The sequence below is a fragment of the Pinus tabuliformis genome, chromosome 4_2 (genome assembly GCF_031772625.1).
Source record: "Pinus tabuliformis cultivar Carrire ecotype Pingquan chromosome 4_2, CPIR1, whole genome shotgun sequence".
Taxonomy (NCBI): domain Eukaryota; kingdom Viridiplantae; phylum Streptophyta; class Pinopsida; order Pinales; family Pinaceae; genus Pinus; species Pinus tabuliformis.
Genome location: NC_142304.1, coordinates 631,003,409 through 631,022,886, shown reverse-complemented (window position 1 = coordinate 631,022,886; position 19,478 = coordinate 631,003,409). Strand labels below are relative to the sequence as shown.

Here is a 19,478-nt window from a genome sequence, read left to right as displayed (position 1 = left end):
CTTATTAATAGCATATGAGCTATATGAAATGTGTTAATATGGCATTTTATTTAGTTAATTAGTTTTAGAAAAATTGATCAAGAGAGCATAAGTACCTTGGAGAAAAAATCTTAACCCTTGATCTGAATACTAATAAGAATATTTTGGCATATTCTATGAAGGTTAAATATGTACCATCGACCGCATAATAATTACTCATAAATGAATTAAAATTATGAAAGGCCTCTTCCACACCTATATACGTACTTATATAAAATAATCGAAAACCATTACGGTTAAAACATTTTATTATTTTGTTGTTCATGTGTAATTCTTTCCATGATGAGGATGAAGTTGGTGTATACATACATACATGTAGAGAGTACAAACATAAGTCCATTACAATAAATAAATACAAGGAGTGTAACATTTGAACAAAATAAATAAGTAGCTCAATCTGAAAGTTTATACTTTGAAAGCATTCTGCAACTTTATGGCGACTCCAGGAAATAGAAATATTGGCAACAAGACAAGGAAGGAAAAAAGATAACTAAAGGTAACCATACTCAAAACTAAGTTATGTTCAACTCTTTTTTATGAAATTTGAATTATAAATTGATTAAAACTCACCCAAATCAACTTTCTTAGACTTCAAAGTAATTGCAATTTTGGCAAAGCAATTTATACCATTAAAACCACAAGAATCCCATCATGTAAATGAAAGATATGAGTGCTCCATAGTTTGTTTGTTTATGAAAATGAAGTCAATACCCTAAACATAACAAAAAAAGAAAATATATTTTATTAAATCACATTTATATTTGAATCCACGAAATTGTATCCAACGTAACCACGCCACATTGTAAAACATGACCGTGGGGCACTCATGAACCACACATATTATAAAACCTTGACTAATGTGTGTCAAAAATGACAAACATGACTTGGGAACCACATATTGTAAAAACATTGACTACCGTGTGTAAAACATGACAAACATGACTTGGGAGTACTCACGAACAACACACATTATTAAACAAACATGACTTGGGAGTAGTGACTAACCACAAATATTATAAAACAAACATGACTTACGAGTACTCATGAACCACACACATGGTAAAACATGACTTGGAGTATAGTCTATACTAAAATGGGTGCTGCTCTAAACGGATGGAACAGTCAGCCAGTTGAACGTGAGCACTGATGGCTACGCCACCGACGAGCAACATGCGGGAACTTAGGATAGCAAGGCACTTGCTGCAACTATCTTGATCAAGTCCCGGAAGACACGTTGCATGCCCGTAGGCACTGGGTGAGCCCCTGGTGCCTACACTGGACGTCTTGTAGTCGAAACTCTTCGAGGGCGTGTTTTCTTCAAGATCTTGGAGCAGCTTTCCCACAGTTTTGAACCAATTAGGTGGTGAAAGCGGTCCCTGTGCGTCCCCTACAGATACCAGGAGGAGTAACATGAGAGGTAAAGCAAAGCCGAAGGACCTGATCGCCATGGCTGTCTCCAATGAAATAATATCACCTTTAATAATAAAATAAACGAAAGCCAAATGAAATCCCTTCGAATGGAAAACGTTATTGCGATCCTGCCGAGGACGCCCCCATTTTATAGTCCTTGCGGCACATTGTTCCGTGTGTCACTCACAGAAAAGATACAATTTTTTCTTCACACGTATGAACCATGCCGTTTTCTTCTTCACACGTATGAACCATCCACATATTGGTTGGAGATTCTAGTATGATTATTTTGTTTAGATAAAGATATTGGATTTTAATATTATGAAATGGATGTATTTTATTTTGTTTCAAAAATTTTAGCTGATTTTAATATTACAAATTAGATGTATTTTATTTTATTTGGGTAACTATTTTAGATGTATTTCATGAAGTAGATGTATTTAGTATCATGGTGGATTTTAAAATTGTAAATTGGATGTATTTCATTTTGTTTGCACAATTACACTTGATTTTAATATTATGGATTGGATGTATTTCATTTTGTTTGCACAACTACACAATTAAATTATGGAAGGCCTATTTCACACCTTATAAGCATAATTATGTAAAATACCTTTTTTTTTGCGTAAATCATTTTATTACTATGTTCCTCGTGTAATTCCTTCCATGCTGAGCATAAAATTGATACATGGTGTAATTCCTTCCATGATGAGCATGAAGTTGATACATGATGTCAAACTTCCTCCTCTTTGAATGATACAAAATGTGAAATTTTTGTACCTCTCGTAATAACATCTTTAATATTGTTTTCCCAAAGTCATTATTTTTTCTTTCTTGTGAAAAATATTTCACGTTCATATCTCAAAACTTTAATAAGTTCATAGTTATTTTAAATTCCAAATATCTTCTTCCTCTTTGAGATATTTATGTTATGATATAGATTCTTGTTATTCTTCTTCTACCAAATCATGTGTTACTAACACTTTCTCCATCTTATCATATATAATGTCCATTATCTTTTTCATGTGCTTCTATCTTTTTGTAATTTTCAGATTTCTTCCCTTGAAGCCATTGTTCTAATGCAAGATTGAAGCCTTTGATATTTTTATTACACAACATAACTCATCTTTCTAGCACCCACTTGCTCCAAACCTTCTTCATGGGGTCGCTTAAGTTTGGCAAGTTTGGTAGTATAATGGCCTAGTCTAGTCTCATTATTGCTCCAAGCGAGTCTATTAGTGGAAGGTTTTATCTCTACATAATTTAATTTCTGGATAAGTTGTTATAAATTTTCTTGGAATTGATATTGAATGTGGGATCCACTATATTTTTCCCATTAATGCATGTTTTTTTTATTGATGTCACCACTCAATGCATTCTCACTAAAACAATCTTGTCCTGGAGGGGAACTAAGTAATTCCAACAATCATGTTTTTCTTTAAATTAAACATGAATGAAATTTTCAAATTAGAACATGCATGATTTGAATGAATATATAGAATACAAGTTGTGAAGTAGTGTTATATTGAAAAAGATTCTAAGGAGCGAATATTGAGACAACATGGTGGATATCCTTCATGAAGCTCCCCTTGCACTAATGGGAAAAATCCTACTACCACTCCAAACATTGTGTTGATTTAGTAGGACCTATTGATTCATCAATTTTGTCTAGTTAACAAGAATAGATAACAACCTCTATTTCTTGATTAAATATTTCAGTTCTTGTGTTGTATGTGTAATAGTTTCTTACATTTATGTCAAATGGCCATGATTTCATCTATGAAGTAGCACCTTGAAAGATATTTTTGGACAAGGCTCAGCATATTGGACCCCGCTATCCAAAGGGAAACCTGAAACTTCAGTAGCCAAAATTCAGAGGAGAGCTTAAATTAAAAGGAAAGTATATCAGGACCAATATGGTAAGGTTGGACATTAGAGATTTTTGGAGGTGATTACATGAGCTCGACATCATTTCATAGGTCGCGTTTTCGAAGAAAATAAATTTTGTAACCTTCGGCTTAAAATAATTTATAAAAGTTTCGATCTAATGGAGGGGCTTTGATGTTGACTAGTGAATGTTCATGTAAACTCAAGGGACCAAAAGTGTGGACAATGTGGAGCACCCAAATGCTAGGCTGAATATCGGTGGTCCAAAATTTTAGACCCTAGTTTTAATTGTGTTTTGAAAAAATCTATTGGAGTAGCTATAATATGAAGTTGTTAGTGTGCATCCACCATAGATGGCAGGAATAGTAATCTGAGAGGTAAAAAAAATCCAAATAACTTGATCACCATAACTACCTCCAATGAACTAATATCACCTCTAATAATAAAATAAACGAAAGCCAAATGAAATTGCTTTGAATGGAAAATGTTATTGTGATGCTACGAAAGCATATGCCGAAGCCACGAACTCGATTGTTATATTCTTGATAGCTAAGAGTGATCACATGGCTAAGGAGTTACAAGTGGCCAAGCAGGGAGGAGGACATGTTACAAAATCCATGAGAGTAGAGTTGAGGAGAGCGATACTAGATGAAGTATGATCTCTGAAGACAGCCATGCAGAAGCTATATTCCAGATTTGTCACCATGCATAAGTCGGTTGTCAAACTCAACGATTCACAAAAATGTTGTGCTAGGAGAGCACACATCTTATCAGATCTACATACTACTATTGATCACATGAAAACACGGAAAATGAGGTACGCAAGAGGCGCATTTCACTTGCCGAAGATGATGAAGCCAAAGGCAGCAGAGTTTAAGGCATGCATCCGCAATCAAATCTGGAACTATGAGGAAATCCCGCAACTCATCACCACTTTGAAGCTTCAGATGCATGGTGTTTAGGAGCATGGACTTTGTTATGTGCACCCATGCAGTCCCATCCATTGGCACACTCACTGAGGCGAAGTCAAAGAACCAAGTCCGACTCGAGTTGGACATGTAAATTGATTAGTTAATGCACATAGCCACCAATGCAATCTTGGAGATGAGTGCAAACACTATGCATGAATATATTGTTGGTACGACTACACTCAATACTATGATGCACATGTTATCAAACAAGTTGCACAAAGGTGCCAAATCAGTGTACCCGGATGCAATGGAGGTACGAGTTCACTTTGAGAAGGATGTCACCATAGAGCACGCAGACACCGTAACAGAATACCAAGCTTGGCATCACTTCAACGTTGTCAATCATTGTGAGGATGTCGAAGAGTTGGTGAGTTTTCCGAGTCTTAGTGATGTCTTTCATGGCTTACTCAATTTTTTTTTGTCTCACATGGGTACATGCGAAGATTGTAATGTAAACATGTTGTAAAAGTGAAATACCAAGTGTCAAGTAGAATGTGATAATCATGTAGCAGTTGAAGAATCATGAGGGTAGGTGAAGAGTGACAAAGGGGTATTTCAAGGGTCACCCTAACCTTTGCTATTTATAGAACCTCAAAGCTCATTGTACAGGCTTTTGGGAGCTTAGCTTCCTATAGGTGCAACTTAGAGAAACCTTGGAGTGTATTGTAATGAGCCTTGGCCTCTCCACATTGTAGAGCTAGTACATCTCTTTGGAGGAGTAGGTGGCAGTGAATGTAATGTCTCGCTATCGGGGTTACTGGAAGTCTTGGTTGTAGATATGATTGGATATTTCACTCTTTTAATATAACAGAGCCAACACATTTCATGCATATGTTTTTATTGTAGTCTGGCTATCCTGGTTACTTTAATGATGTATGTCGTTGTTATTTACACACGTATGTATGGACTATTCTGTATGTGTTTGTATGAATCTTATGGAAGTTTGTTGCTGATATAACCCATACCTTTGGATCATCGGTTATCCTGCATTCCATATCATGATGTCTTACTACTCGTGTGTTCCCTTTGAAGTTGCATGCTATCCCAGGCTTCTAAGGGGTGCACATACTCCCCTTTCCATGTGATTGGAGCCTTTCATGCACCTTCCCTTACTTGCTACAAAGTCGTACCCTTGCTAGAAACAAGGACATCCTACTTAACTCTATGCACAACCGCAGTAAAGGAGATACCGTATTACCCACTCCTGGGAATCTTACACCAAACAGTCTGAGGACTAGTTGGGACTTATTACTGGGGAGAGCCCCTCAAATGTTGGCAGCTCCAACACTATTAACAATACTCTATGGAAAATAAAGGATTTCTACCATATGCTAATTCATATGGTGAGAATCCTGTAGTGTTCCTCCATGTAGTCCTGTATGGCAACAACGCTTCTAGAAGTTTATCAGCTGAATTCCTTCGGTGGCTAGAAACAATATTGGTAATAATTCCCTCAATAACCTTATTGGTGCTTTCCACTTGGCCATTTTCATGTGGATGATAAGATGAAGTAATTCTATGACAAGTTTTGTATTTAGCAACTAGAGTTTAGAACAAACGAGATGTGAATTATGGCCCTCCAACTCTCACTATTTCCTTAGGAACCTCAAAGTGAACAAAAATGTCTTCAAACAAAATGTATGAAGCAACTTGTTTTCTAGCTTTGTATAGTTCCTTTGCTTGAACCCACTTTGTGAAATAATTTGTGCAGAACAGGATGTAGGAATTTTGTTGAGATGGAGGATTAATTGGTTCTAGAAGATCCAGGGTCCACTTCTCAAATGGTTCTAAGACTATATGGGGGTGTAACGACATCTCATGTGACTAAAATGGTTGACCCATTCTATGACAGTTGTCACATCCTTTCACAAATTTCTTTGCATCCTAAAATATAGTAGGCCAATAGTACCCTATTGAAAGCACCTTATACCCTGTTATTTTATCTGCAAAGTTCCCCCCATAAGGTTCTTTGTGACAAGATTTAAGGATATCAAAGATTTCATCCTCCATCACATAGGACTTGGTCTGATGATTTGACCTAGTGTGATGGAGGTTTCCTTCAATCTAAGAGTATCTTGCACCTTGCTAAACAACTCTTTTCTTCTCCTGTGAGGATAGGTGTTATGGGAATATTCCTATAACAACATAATTAGCAATGTCTGCATACCACGGTGAGTGAGTTGAAATAGCAAAGAGATATTCATCGAGAAAAGAATCTTCAACATGCATGCATTCATTATCAATAATCAGTCTAGAAAGAAAATCAACCACTACATTATCTTTCCCAGGTTTATCTAGGATTGTTATGTCAAATTCCTGTAACAAAAATAACCAATGTGTAATCCTACCATTAGTGAATGGTTTATTCATTATGAAATGAATGGCATAGTGGTTAGTATGCACAAACACTTGATATCCCGTAATGTAGTGTCGAAATTTGTTGATGGAATGCAATACTGCAAGATTTTTTTTTGTCACCGTGTAGTTCAGTTTAGATGGAGTCAAATTCTTTGTTATGTAGTAAATAGCATAGGTTTTCTCTCCTCTAGTAGACCAAACACAACTCCCACAACAATATCAAATGCATCGTTGGCTATATGAAACGAAAAACTCCACTTTGGTCCTTGCAAAATAGGGGCTGCCGATACACACTTTTTCAGTTCCATAAAGGCTTGCTCACATTTCCCTATCCAAACAAATTCCACATCTTTAATAAGAAGATGAAATAAAAGGGATGTAATTCTTAATTTTTTCTATAAATCATCTATAATACCTTGCATGTCCCAAAAAACTACGTACCTCTTTTTGTGTTTTAGGAACTGGAATTTTACAAATTAGCACTCTGTTAGTAGGGTTTACATTAATTCCATCAGCAGAGATAAAATGTCCCAAGACAATTCCTTCATTCATCATCATGTGACACTTGTCTGTACTTAAAGCAACATTAGTTTGTACACATCGTTCTAGTACTTTTTCAACATTAATTAATGTTGTTTCAAAAGCATCGTTGTAAGGTGTAAAGTCTTCCATATTTCTAAGTAATCATTTAACAGATCAGATAATATCCCCAATATCACCGGTTGGAAAGTTGTTTGTGCATTACAGAGTCCAAAAGGAATAAATTTGTATGCAAAGGTTCCCCAAGGGAAAGTAAAGGTGGTTGTATCCTCATCTTCTAGGGCAATCTGTATCTGATTGTAACCACTAAACCCATTTAGAAATGAAAATACCTTGTTTCCTCCTTTCCAGGAAAGGTGTGAAGGACCTGATCTATGAACAACAAAGGGAAATAGTCCTTTTGGGTGGCCTTGTTAAGTTCCCTATAGTCCACACACACTCTCCGCCTGCCAGTTATTTTGGGCACAATGACAAGTCGGGATACCTACTGACTATTAGAAATTGGATAAATGAAGTTAGCATTTTGGAATTTTTGCAATTCTTCCTTGATTACCTCCTTAAATGTTTGTTTCATACATTGTCATGCTTGTCTAAGTGGATTGCAACCCTCTTTTAAATTGATATGGTGGGTGCATATGCTAGGATGAATTCCTTTCCTGTATGTGTAATTCCATGAAGATGACTTTTTATACTTCTGTAACAGTTGTAACAATTTTTTTTTGTTCGGTAGTCATGTTCAGGTTAACATTCAAATGTTTACCTGGTTCTATTTCAAGTAGGCTTCACTTGATGTTTGGAGTGGTCTTTATATGTTCAAAGCTCAAATCCTCCATAGCCTCTTCCTCCCCCGAGTTCTCAATAGAAGTGAATGAAAAAGGATTACTGATAAAACCATTTATAATATCGTCTTCTATCTCATCCTTAAAGTACTCTACTTTACTGTGGGTAAGAAGTGGCCGGGACTTATCCGATTTGGGCTCGAACTCATCCCAAAATGGGCTTCCCAGCTCCCTTCTTCATTTTGCAGGGGGATAAAGGCTGAGGTTTTTCCTAGTCTATCCATTTGAAATTGCCATACATCCTCACCTACATCCTATAAATGCATATGTAGTGGCCAACTAGGATCTTCCCAAGATCAAGGGATGCCCACCTAAATTTGATTTGGGTTGCAAGATAAGAAAATTTGTTGGTTATCTCAAAGATTCCATTGTAATAAATACATCTTCAAGTACCCCCTCTGGCTTAACACGAGACATGCCCATTAACTCAAGTACAATAAGTGTTTGTCTAAACCCGTGCAAACCCAGGATGGTAAAGACTTCTTTAGTCATCATGTCAATTTTTGCCCCTAAATCAATTAGTGTATTTGGGATGGGAATCTCACCAATGTGAATGTTAACTATAGGATTCCCTGGATCATTATATTTAGTCAATTCAAACTCACCAATCATTAATTCTGATAATTTCCCCATCACATGGATAGTGAGAGGGTATTTAGGCTTTCTTCCATGTTTTTTAACGCACATGTCCTTAATGTTTCTTCATAGATGGAAACATCCTTGATAGCTTGTAGTATGGGAATCTTGACATGTAGATTTCTCAACTACATGAGAAAATTAGAGTCAAGCTGTGAAGTCATCCTAGTTTCTGATACTATTTTTTGATATGGGGGGTCCTTAGTTATTGTAATGGATGGGCCAACTGATACAAATTTACCAGCATTATTCGGGTTAGTTGTTATAGATATAAAATCATCACCTAGACCTACTATTGTAGTCCCATGAAAGTCCATAGGACCACCCTTAGGGGATTAACATTCTTCCTCAGTGATGATAGGAGAGGTTTTACTAATTTTCCTGATCATAGATGGATTTCATTACATTCAACAAGAATGATGTACTAAGTTTGGAAGGAAGTGGGAGCTTCTAAAGCCTGGGCTTCCATATTATTTATGTTAGTTTTCGGTTGTATAGGTAATTGGGGTCATATGGGAGGTGTAGCAGTAGATATTGAGAGAGGTGTTAGCTAGAATTATTGTTGCATTGGTAACACAGAAGGGGTTGGACCTAAATAATTTCCTCTCCAATTTTTTGTACAAGAATATGGCTGAGACAGAGCATAATGAAAAGGTGGAGAGGGATCCCATTAGCTCCATGGTGAGGAAAGCTCAGTTGGAGGAGGTGAGGAACATTTCCATGGAAATTAATGTTCATTATATACATTATTCCATGGACTAAAAGAAAAATATTGAGGCATATCTGGTGGTCGTGGCTGCTAGGGCTTCCTGGAACCAATTAAGTAGGAGGACTAGACTTCCTCACCTAATTCTTTAAGAATTTCTTTTAGTCTCGGAAGTTTTGGACAATAGCCCTTATAAAACTCCAAATCACAAATGTTGCACAAGATCATGCTATCGACTTTAAAATCCCTCAATGAACGTTTATCCTTACATTTTAGGTAGAATATAGAGAAAGTTTTCTTGGCATGATCTTGTGCCTTTTTTACTTGTGAAATTGTCAGTTGAGGAGATAGAGTACTGAGGATGTAATTTATAATATTCTCGAATAGGTTCCCGATCTCAGCTCTGGTCACAGCTCTATTTATAGATTTTTGTATTTGAACGGAGGCATCCCATGTCATGTTTCTTCCTCGTGATGATCCTGTCGAGAATCTTAAGAAAATTTTTATTATCTCATCGAATTATTCTTGAGATATATCTCCCTTCCATAGTATATTTAGTGTATCTACGATGTCATCTCTCATTCCCTGTATAATATAGTTTTGAGGCTCTTCGTATCCAAATCACTATGTTTAGATCTCTGCAGATTATAGTGGAATCTCTTGATATAATCATCCAATATTTCTTCCTCTTTTTGTGTCATCCTGAATATTGCTTCCCTCAATTCGTTGGTCTGACAAGAATCTTGATACTTTGATAGAAAGGTAGTTTTCATCTCTCTCCATGTCCGAATAGTAGTAGAGCCCAGTCCCATCAACCATCTCAATGTGCTCCCTTTAATGTAGCAGAGAACAGTTTCATCTTTTGATCATTTGAACTGTAATCATAGCTCCTACATAGGACATCAAATACAAACAAGCATGTATTAGGATCCTCTATAGTCATTCCTTGAAAAGATGGAACAACTGATAAGGGAATGTTTTTCATGGGAGATTCACCCCTTATATCGGTTATTGGGAATTTAAACGTTGTAATAGTGGCATTAGTCCTTGTATTATCATTGTTATTATTTTTATTTCCTTCCGTTATAGATCCCATGTTTCTTGTTTTGATGAGTCCCCTCCTAGAGATGATGATTGTATAAGTTGCTTTAGGGCTAGCTGTTTCACATCAATGGGTGAATTTGGTTATTGATAAGTAAAAGATTTTTTTCTAGTTTTGGCTCTAAGTTCTCCCCACTGTTTTCCCCTTGTCCTTCAGACCTAAAGTCCTGGCCATTAGTTTCTTCGTGTTGTTCTCGAATTCAATCTACACTCTTGGGAGTATATATACTAGTTTGAGGGTGACGAGGTGCTAAGATGGAGGAACCAGATGATTATGACCTTAATATGGGAGTAACAACTTTACGTGGTCCTGTTTTTCTTGTATCCCTATGTGAATTTGATTGTTCTCTCTCTGCTTTTGAAATTAATTCCTGAATGAATGTTTTCCTCCTTAAATCTGTGCCGTTCTTGTTACTTTTATGACCCGTTTTTCCTATAGGTTTATTAGAGTTATTATGTTCTGCACCTATTCTCTTCACACACTCTACACATGGACGCTATGTGTAATTGTTTTACACTCTAAGTGCTTGAGTTATTATAGTGGTGAGTCTGCTCAATTATGTTAGAGTGATGCAGAGGTTCTTTCCCCTCATCTTACCGCCTAGCATTTGTAATATTGAGGACATTTATAAAGAAAAAATAAATCAAAAAGTTAACACACCCTAAGTGTTCTAATGATAATAGTGGTGAGCCCACTCAGGTATATTAGATCGATGTGCATGTTCTTACCTCTCGTCTTACCGCCCAACACCTATGCACTATAAACACTATACTAACAAAACACACTGGTTGACTGTATCGTTAACTGCCTTCACCATTAATGGTGCCAAAATGTTGTTCCAGTTTAATCACTATTTAATTTGACTGAACCGAAAGCATTTAATTATCAACTAGGGTAGGTCTATTTATTTCAAAGGTGTCTGCACTATCTGTGACGATACATAACATCCAGGTAAAGAAGTGAAGGAAAAATTCATTGAACAAAATTGCAGAACTTAAACCACTCATGCAGAAATTAAAAAGACATTTTGTAGGAATGGAATTCACTCATCACACTTATGTTTTTCTCAAATAACAGGCACACCACACATCATTCGTAAAACTGTATCAGTTGATTAAATATTATAGTTCTATCAAATCTTGTGTAACAAGATATAATGAATCTAAAAACATAAGTGCATCAATACTACAATTAGTACAACATCATTAAAAAGTCAGACTTAAAGGAAAGATAAACCAAAAAGCTAATTTACTACCGCTGTAATCCCTGCTGAAGAGGAGGGCCCTTCCTCCCTAGCAGGGTGCAGGGATGAAATGGAAAATAGTTAAAACTCAACACATAATCTATATGAACATCAGTAGAAGTGTTATGTATTAAAAATAATTGGAAATTATAAGATCAAAATTTTGATGTTGTTCCTATGTTTCCATTCCCTTTTCATGGAACCAAACGTTTTTATAAAGTTTACAAGCATTGAAAATTAGGGAACAGATCAGTGATGAGAATCTCATGATTGTCATGTTTATTGATATTAAGAGAAAAATAGAAAGTGTTACAAACAACTTTCCAATAAAAGACCAATTCAAGTTACATCATCTCGAAAATCATAACCATTGGACCATCCGTAGATAATTCATGATTCTTGACAACTGTCTTTGAAGACAACAACCACGATCTTGGAGACTTGTGGTGTAATAGTAAATTGGTGTGTAACAACAACTTGAGATCTAACAACAACTTTAGGTGTAACAACAACTCGAGATTTAAAAGCAACTTGAGGTGTAATAACAAATTTCAGATTGTAACAACAAAGCCTTGAAGTGTAATAGCAAGTGACAACATCAGTTGCGCATCCTTAGTCCTTATTCATAGGCAACACCTGAAAGAAAAATAACCAAAGTACTTCTCCACATTTATGTTGGTTAGCCATCTCAAAAAGACATCACTTCGTTCAATATTTAATGAAAGATGGAAAGATAATATGTTAAGAAAGGATTTCTCATATAACCTAGGAAAATGGTAATTGGGACATAAAGTTCATGGGTTTAAGAGAGTATGATAAAAAAATGGGGAAAGAGGTGTCTAAAATATGCTTAAAAAATGCACCCAACACACTCGATGATCCAATCTTCTCTTCTAGGTTGGCCAATCCCTGAGCTTCCAATCCACCAATATAGTAGTCACTTTTCCCCACCAAAGTGCTAGAGATTAGGCACCAAACTTCAGCCAATCACGCAACAACCAACATGCTTCTTGTATTATTCTCTAGGGCTACTTTGGGCCATCAACACATTTGCCTCCAACAATCCAAAGATGCCCAATTATTCACTGTGAAATTTTCTCCTTGTTGAAGTCTTCTATCACCCAAGTCAACTTCAACTCATGGATTTCATAGGATGCAACTTTTTCCACACCTCGACACCATCCAACTAGCAATAATTAAACATTAAATCAACTTACAACATACATCAATTCTAGTTCAACTCTATTGTAGGTTAGCTTTATTGGTTAGGGCAAGATGAAAGACATATCAACCGTCATATTATCAGAAAATTGGCATTTAACAACTGTGACACTCCTCCTTTTAGTTGTTCGTACTATATTCTTGAGTTCTCGTCTACTACTAGTCCTATAAATGGACCTGCGGCTCCTCAACTAAGTGATGTAGCATTGTGGCCTTCCTCCAGTCTCTCAAATAGACAAGTGAAATCCTCATATTGAGTTTTTTCCACACAGCACAACCTTGAATACTACCCATAATTCATCCCAAAGTTGACAACCAACTACTACTCCTACTCAGCCCCTGAAATAGGCAAGAACAAACCCCAAAATAGTCCTACTTCCAAACTTGATCTCCTTATTTGAGCTGTGTCTTATTTAGAAGTTGATTTGTTATGAATTTTGCACATTTGGATGGTAAAATAAGACTCACATAACCATATATTTATACCAAATAGAAGGGCTAGCCAAATTGGTGAAAAGTCATCTCTATTAAATTAGTTCTCCTCAATCCTACATGACTTGACTGTCTAAAAATTAATTGACAACTTCAAAAATTCATATCTCAAGTTCTAGAGCTCCGATTTGAATGATTTTCAAACTGTTGTATTCGCCATGCCATCCTGTATCACCTCAAATTTTCTCATGCTTAAATTATTCATTATTTTGTCCGAAAACCCTATTGGTGAAAAACTCCAACCTTGGGTTCCAATTCCACAAGTGACTCTTGTTGCATTATTCCCTCCAAACATTGAACCCTAGGGCTTCGGGTACCTCCCAAGCTAATAAAATATCAACACATACCACTTGGTGAAAGTGCGTAAGGTGATGATAACTATAATTGATGGAGGCGAAGTAAGCAATGGGTAGCTAGGAGATCTCGAAAAAACCATTGTCGTTGTATCCAAGGCAAGTCAAATTAAATGATGGACCATAGTCTTATACTAAATATTTCCATGCCCAAAAGTGGTGAACCCTTGTGTTCTTTAATAAGTTCTATAGGTGGGACTTTAGATATAGAGTAAAAGGATAATGTGCATGACCATGCTATAGTGTAACATGTAAATAGTCCATCCAAAGAAATGTGCCAACCATATGTTCCAAGGGGAAATATGTATAACTATATTTTAGAGCACATAACCTAACCATATGACATTGCACCATGATAAACCATGAAATATGGAATAATATTAAATAAGTGGATTTTGGTTAGGCAACCTAATGGGTACATGGCTTTTAACTTTCTCTACGATAAAAGAAATATGGAGGAAAAATGACCTTAGAAATTATCTGTCTGTATGTCTGAAATAAATTAATATATAACCACCACTCATATATATATATATGAAAGAAAAAAATAAATTGGAGGCAATTGTGGTATGTTACAATGGTTTTCTTAACCACAGCCACCGAAATTCTTAGCTTGTAAATAGTTTTAATTAGAATAACATGATCAAATACCATGGCTTATTAATACCATATGAACTACATGAAATGTGTTAATATGGCATTTTATTTAGTTAATTAGTTTTAGATAAATTGATTAACAGAGCATAATTACCTTGGAGAAAAAATCTTAACCCTTGATCTATGAATACTACTAGGAATATTTTGGCATATTATATGAAGGTTAAATATGTACCATCGACCACATAATAATTACTCATAAATGAATTTAAATTTTGAAAGGCCTCTTCCACACCTATATGCATACTTATATAAAATAATAGAAAACCATTACAGTTAAAACATTTTATTATTTTGTTGTTCATGTCTTATTCCTTCCATGGCGAGCATGAAGTTAAGACATGGTGTATACATACATATATGTAGAGAGTACAAACATAAGTCCATTGCAATAAATAAATACAAGGAGCATAACATTTGAACAAAATAAATAAGTAGCTCAATCTAAAAGTTTATACTTTGAAAGGATTTTGCAACCTTATGGCGACTCCATGGAAACAGAAATATTGGCAACAAGACAAGGAAGGAAAAGAATAACTAATGGTAACCATACTCAAAACTAAAACTAAGTTATGTGTAAACCTTACATGGATCTACATCGAAAAGGTAAAAATAACCATACTCAAAACGACTTATGTTCAACTCTTTTTTACGAGGTTTGAATTCTAAATTGATTAAAACTCACCCAAATCAACTTTCCCACACTTCAAAATGATTGCAGTTTTGGCAAAGCAATTTATACCATTAAAACCACAAGAATCCCGTCATGTAAATGAAAGATATGAGTGCTCCATAGCTTGTTTGTTTATGAAAAAAAAACAATACCTTAAGCATAACCAAAAAAAATATATTTTATTAAATCACAAATTTGAATACACAAAATTGTATCCAAGGTAACCACGCGACACCGTGGAGCACTTATGAACCACACATATTACAAAACATTGACTAATGCGTGTCAAAAATGACAAACATGACTTGGGAACCACACATATTATAAAAACATCGACTACTGTGTGTAAAACATGACAAGCATGACTTGGGAGTACTCACGAATAACACACATTATTAAACAAACATGACTTGAGAGTAGTGACTAACCACAAATATTACAAAACTGACTTACGAGTACTCATGAACCACACGCATTGTAAAACATGACTTAGAGTATAGTTTGTACTAAAATGGGTGCTGCTCTAAACGGATGGAACAGTCAGCCAGTTGAAGGTGAGCACTGACGGCAACGCCACCGACGAGCAACATGCGGGCGCTTAGGATAGCAAGGCACTTGCTGCAACTATCATGATCGAGTCCCGGACGACACGTTGCATGCCCGTAGGCAGCGAGTGAGCCCCTGATGCCTACACTGGACGTCTTGTAGTCGAAACCCTTCGAGGGCGTGTTTTCTTCCAGATCTTGGAGCAGCTTTCCCACAGTTTTGAACCAATTAGGTGGTGAAAGCGGTCCCTGTGCGTCCCCCACAGATACCAGGAGGAGTAACATGAGAGGTAAAGCAAAGCCGAAGGACCTGATCGCCATGGCTGCCTCCAATGAAATAATATCACCTTTAATAATAAAATAAACGAAAGGCAAATGAAATGCCTTCGAATGGAAAACGTTATTGCGATCCTGCCGAGGACGCCCCCATTTTATAGTCCTTGTGGCACATACTTCCGTGTGTCCTTTTTCATTTTGGATGAACCATTCCGTTTTGCAGTTGTCTATAATGAGATTTTTTGGCAGTCTTTTCAGTGGGTTTTTCCGATCAAAATCCGGCAGCAATTTATTGGAATCTCAAGTTTGATAGCTAGTTTCTGCACAATCAAGACGTCCCAAGAGTTTAGACAACTCCTTCCGTTTTTCTTCACACGTATGAACCATGCCGTTTTTTCTTCACACGTATGAACCATCCACATATTGGTTGGAGATTTCTAGTATGAAGGGGAATCTAGTATCATGAAGTAGACATATTGGTTGGAGAATCTAATATGAAGGGGAATCTAGTATGAAGTAGACGTATTGGTTGGAGATTCTAATATGATTATTTTGTTTGATTCTATTATTATTATAAACTTGATTTATGTTGTTGTTATTATAAATTTGATTTATGTTGTTTTGTTTGGATAAGGATATTGGATTTTAATATTATGAAATGGATGTATTTTATTCTGTTTGAAAAACTCTATCTGATTTTAATATTACGAATTAGATGTATTTTATTTTATTTGGGTAACTATTTTTGATGTATTTCATGAAGTAGATGTATTTAGTATTATGGTGGATTTTAAAATTGTAAACTACATGTATTTCATTTTTTTGGACAATTGCACTGAATTTTAATATTATCAATTAAATGTATTTTATTTTGTTTGGGGACCCATTTCCATGAAAAAAAACTCGACATAAAATAATAATAATAGTAATACAAGAGGTCTTATTTTCTTGGTGGGGGTGACCAATTAAAACTTATGAGAAGTCCACTAATAATTAAATGTTGTTGTTAAATATTAATAGGAATCAATGCCTCATCAGCATTAATTTCATTTTTATAAAAGATATAAGATTGAAAAACCAAATAAAATAAAAAGCCTTTTAAATATTTATATATATCTTATTTCTCATATATGTTTTTTGGTTTTTGAAATCTAGGGCATAATGAAGAATTTATTTTCCAAGACATGGAGTTTTAAAGCTTTGTGGTACCACGTTGATATTATGAATTGTATATAAGCTATGATGAACTAGTTACCAGTAAAATTGTTATTTTTTTCATATAAGAAGTACACAAAATTATTAAAATATGTAGAATATAATTATTCTAATAATATAAATTGTAATTTTTTTGATAAAGATAAGAGTTCATATTTTAATAATCTATTTTTTCCAATTGTGATTGATGAGAAAATTTGGTAATAATTGTCTTGAAATGCTTTTTTGCAATTAAAAATTTGCTGAAATTTTGATTTCCATTTCATATTTCATTAACATCAAATTTAAGAATTAGTTAATCAATATAAAATAAATTGAAAAAGTAAATACAAAGCATTAGTAAAGTATTATAGGCATTTTACTAAAATTTAATGAAAACAGAATAAAAAATGATTTACCTCCAACTAAATTATATTATTAAATTCATATCATGGTACAATATGATAGTTATTCTATTAAAGATATAACACATCACTCTTATGAAATGATTCACAATACTTGGTATATTGTGATATATGGACGCCACTGACTATGGTAAGATCGTACCTTTTTATGGCATTAAAAATTGGCATGGCTTAATTATTTGCATTCAATGATGATAAATGATATATGATGGATACGACATATTATATAAAGGTTAATAAGGATGGCTGTGTGTATTTGGAACCTTGCATATAGTAAAAATCCATGCATTATTGTGATAGCAGTGGGTTATTAATGGTATGAAATTAATACCTCAACATTGTTGGAATTCATTATGATTAATCTCTACATACTCATTTGATCATTTGAAACAATTACCTCAAAAACATTGGGTGCCTATGCTCAACCAGCTTTAACCATTTGGTATTCTAGACATGTAGTTAGATAATGAGAAACTATTCTCTTCATATGTGGCCAAAAGTATTGGTTTCAGACAATAAAAATTGTAATTTTTGTAGGTTCGATGCCCAACATAAGGCACTCTGTGAATCTCACTCAGCAACTCTTTTTTGATCATTTAAGAATTTGGCACATAAATCCTACCTTTACATAAAAGAACTCCATCTTCTTCTACAACATAATTGTAATGAACCTCATTATTGCACTTACATAATAACATTTTTTTTAAAGTAATAGTAAGTCATATCTATATAACTTTTAACTTACAATTATCAATTCTTGAAAAAATTATGTTCACAATCATATTCAACAATCATTATTGATGAGAACTTAAGCTTTCTCTATACACTTATTTTGACTTTCAAATCCTACTTCTATGTATGTTTAGTTCTTTTCATTTTGAATTCCTTTTTTATTTGTGTACAAATATATCTGTCAAAAAATATAGATTAGTTTGTTTCCACAAATTTCCCTTTCATTTTTCTAAGATCTCCACCACCAATTACTTGACTTGATTTATTACCCATTGTATAATTAGAAATTGTACTTTTAAAAATGTAATATTTTATAATAAAATACCTTTATTTATCTTTACTTATACTACAATTTGGCCTCACTTGGCCTCACACCATATGCATATATACACCTTCTTAATTGCATATGTGATTTTAACAAAATTCAAAAATTCATTTGTTATGTTAGTATTATTATTATGGTTTTTTCCTTTCCATTGTGCTACTATTAATTTATTCTCATGAAACCTTTAAGATCAAATTTTGAACTTTGAATTTGGTTAACTCGATGACAATCCTTACCAACATACTATATCAATTACATTGTGCATGTGTTTACTCCCATCACATGCATTTATCCATTAATAGATCTTTGCCATAGCAATATATATAACTAACCTTTAGGTTGGTCACACTATACATTGATAGCCTTTTGCACGAGTTCTACACGTGCTATATTATCATAAATACCATAGGGAGAGTTACAAAACTTGGATAAATGAGGCTGGAGGTGATTCCTTGTTGTTATGACATAAGCGTTTGTACCAAACCCACAATCGATGGTTGCTATTGTTTTGTGAGTTATTAATGTTTCTTATTGCTTTAGTGTTTAATCATTCTTATCGACTACCATTTTTGTCAAACATGTGAACTCATTTTAGATATAATTTAATGGTAAATAAAATATTTCAATATTTATTTGGAATAAAATGTAATTTAATATAAAAAAATCAACTACTTCTTAATAAGAGGGATGCACAATTGGTTTAATTTTTAATTGGTTCCATTTTTAATATAGTGTAGGAAATAGATGTTTAAAAAACATGTCAATGTTTGTTAAGAATAAAATATTACGTAAAATATTTAGAGAGAGAGAGAGTGAACGGGCAAGAAAAGTCAAATAAGTATATAGATACTTAT

At 34.6% G+C, this 19,478-nt stretch overlaps 2 pseudogenes; both read right to left on the bottom strand.

The window, feature by feature from the left end:
* Nucleotides 1–1,127: 1,127 nt before the first annotated feature.
* On the bottom strand, nucleotides 1,128–1,487 carry LOC149170934 (antifungal protein ginkbilobin-like protein pseudogene; annotated as a pseudogene).
* Nucleotides 1,488–15,633: 14,146 nt separating this feature from the next.
* LOC149170933 (antifungal protein ginkbilobin-like protein pseudogene) lies at nucleotides 15,634–15,993 on the bottom strand (annotated as a pseudogene).
* Between the last annotated feature and the right edge of the window lie 3,485 nt (nucleotides 15,994–19,478).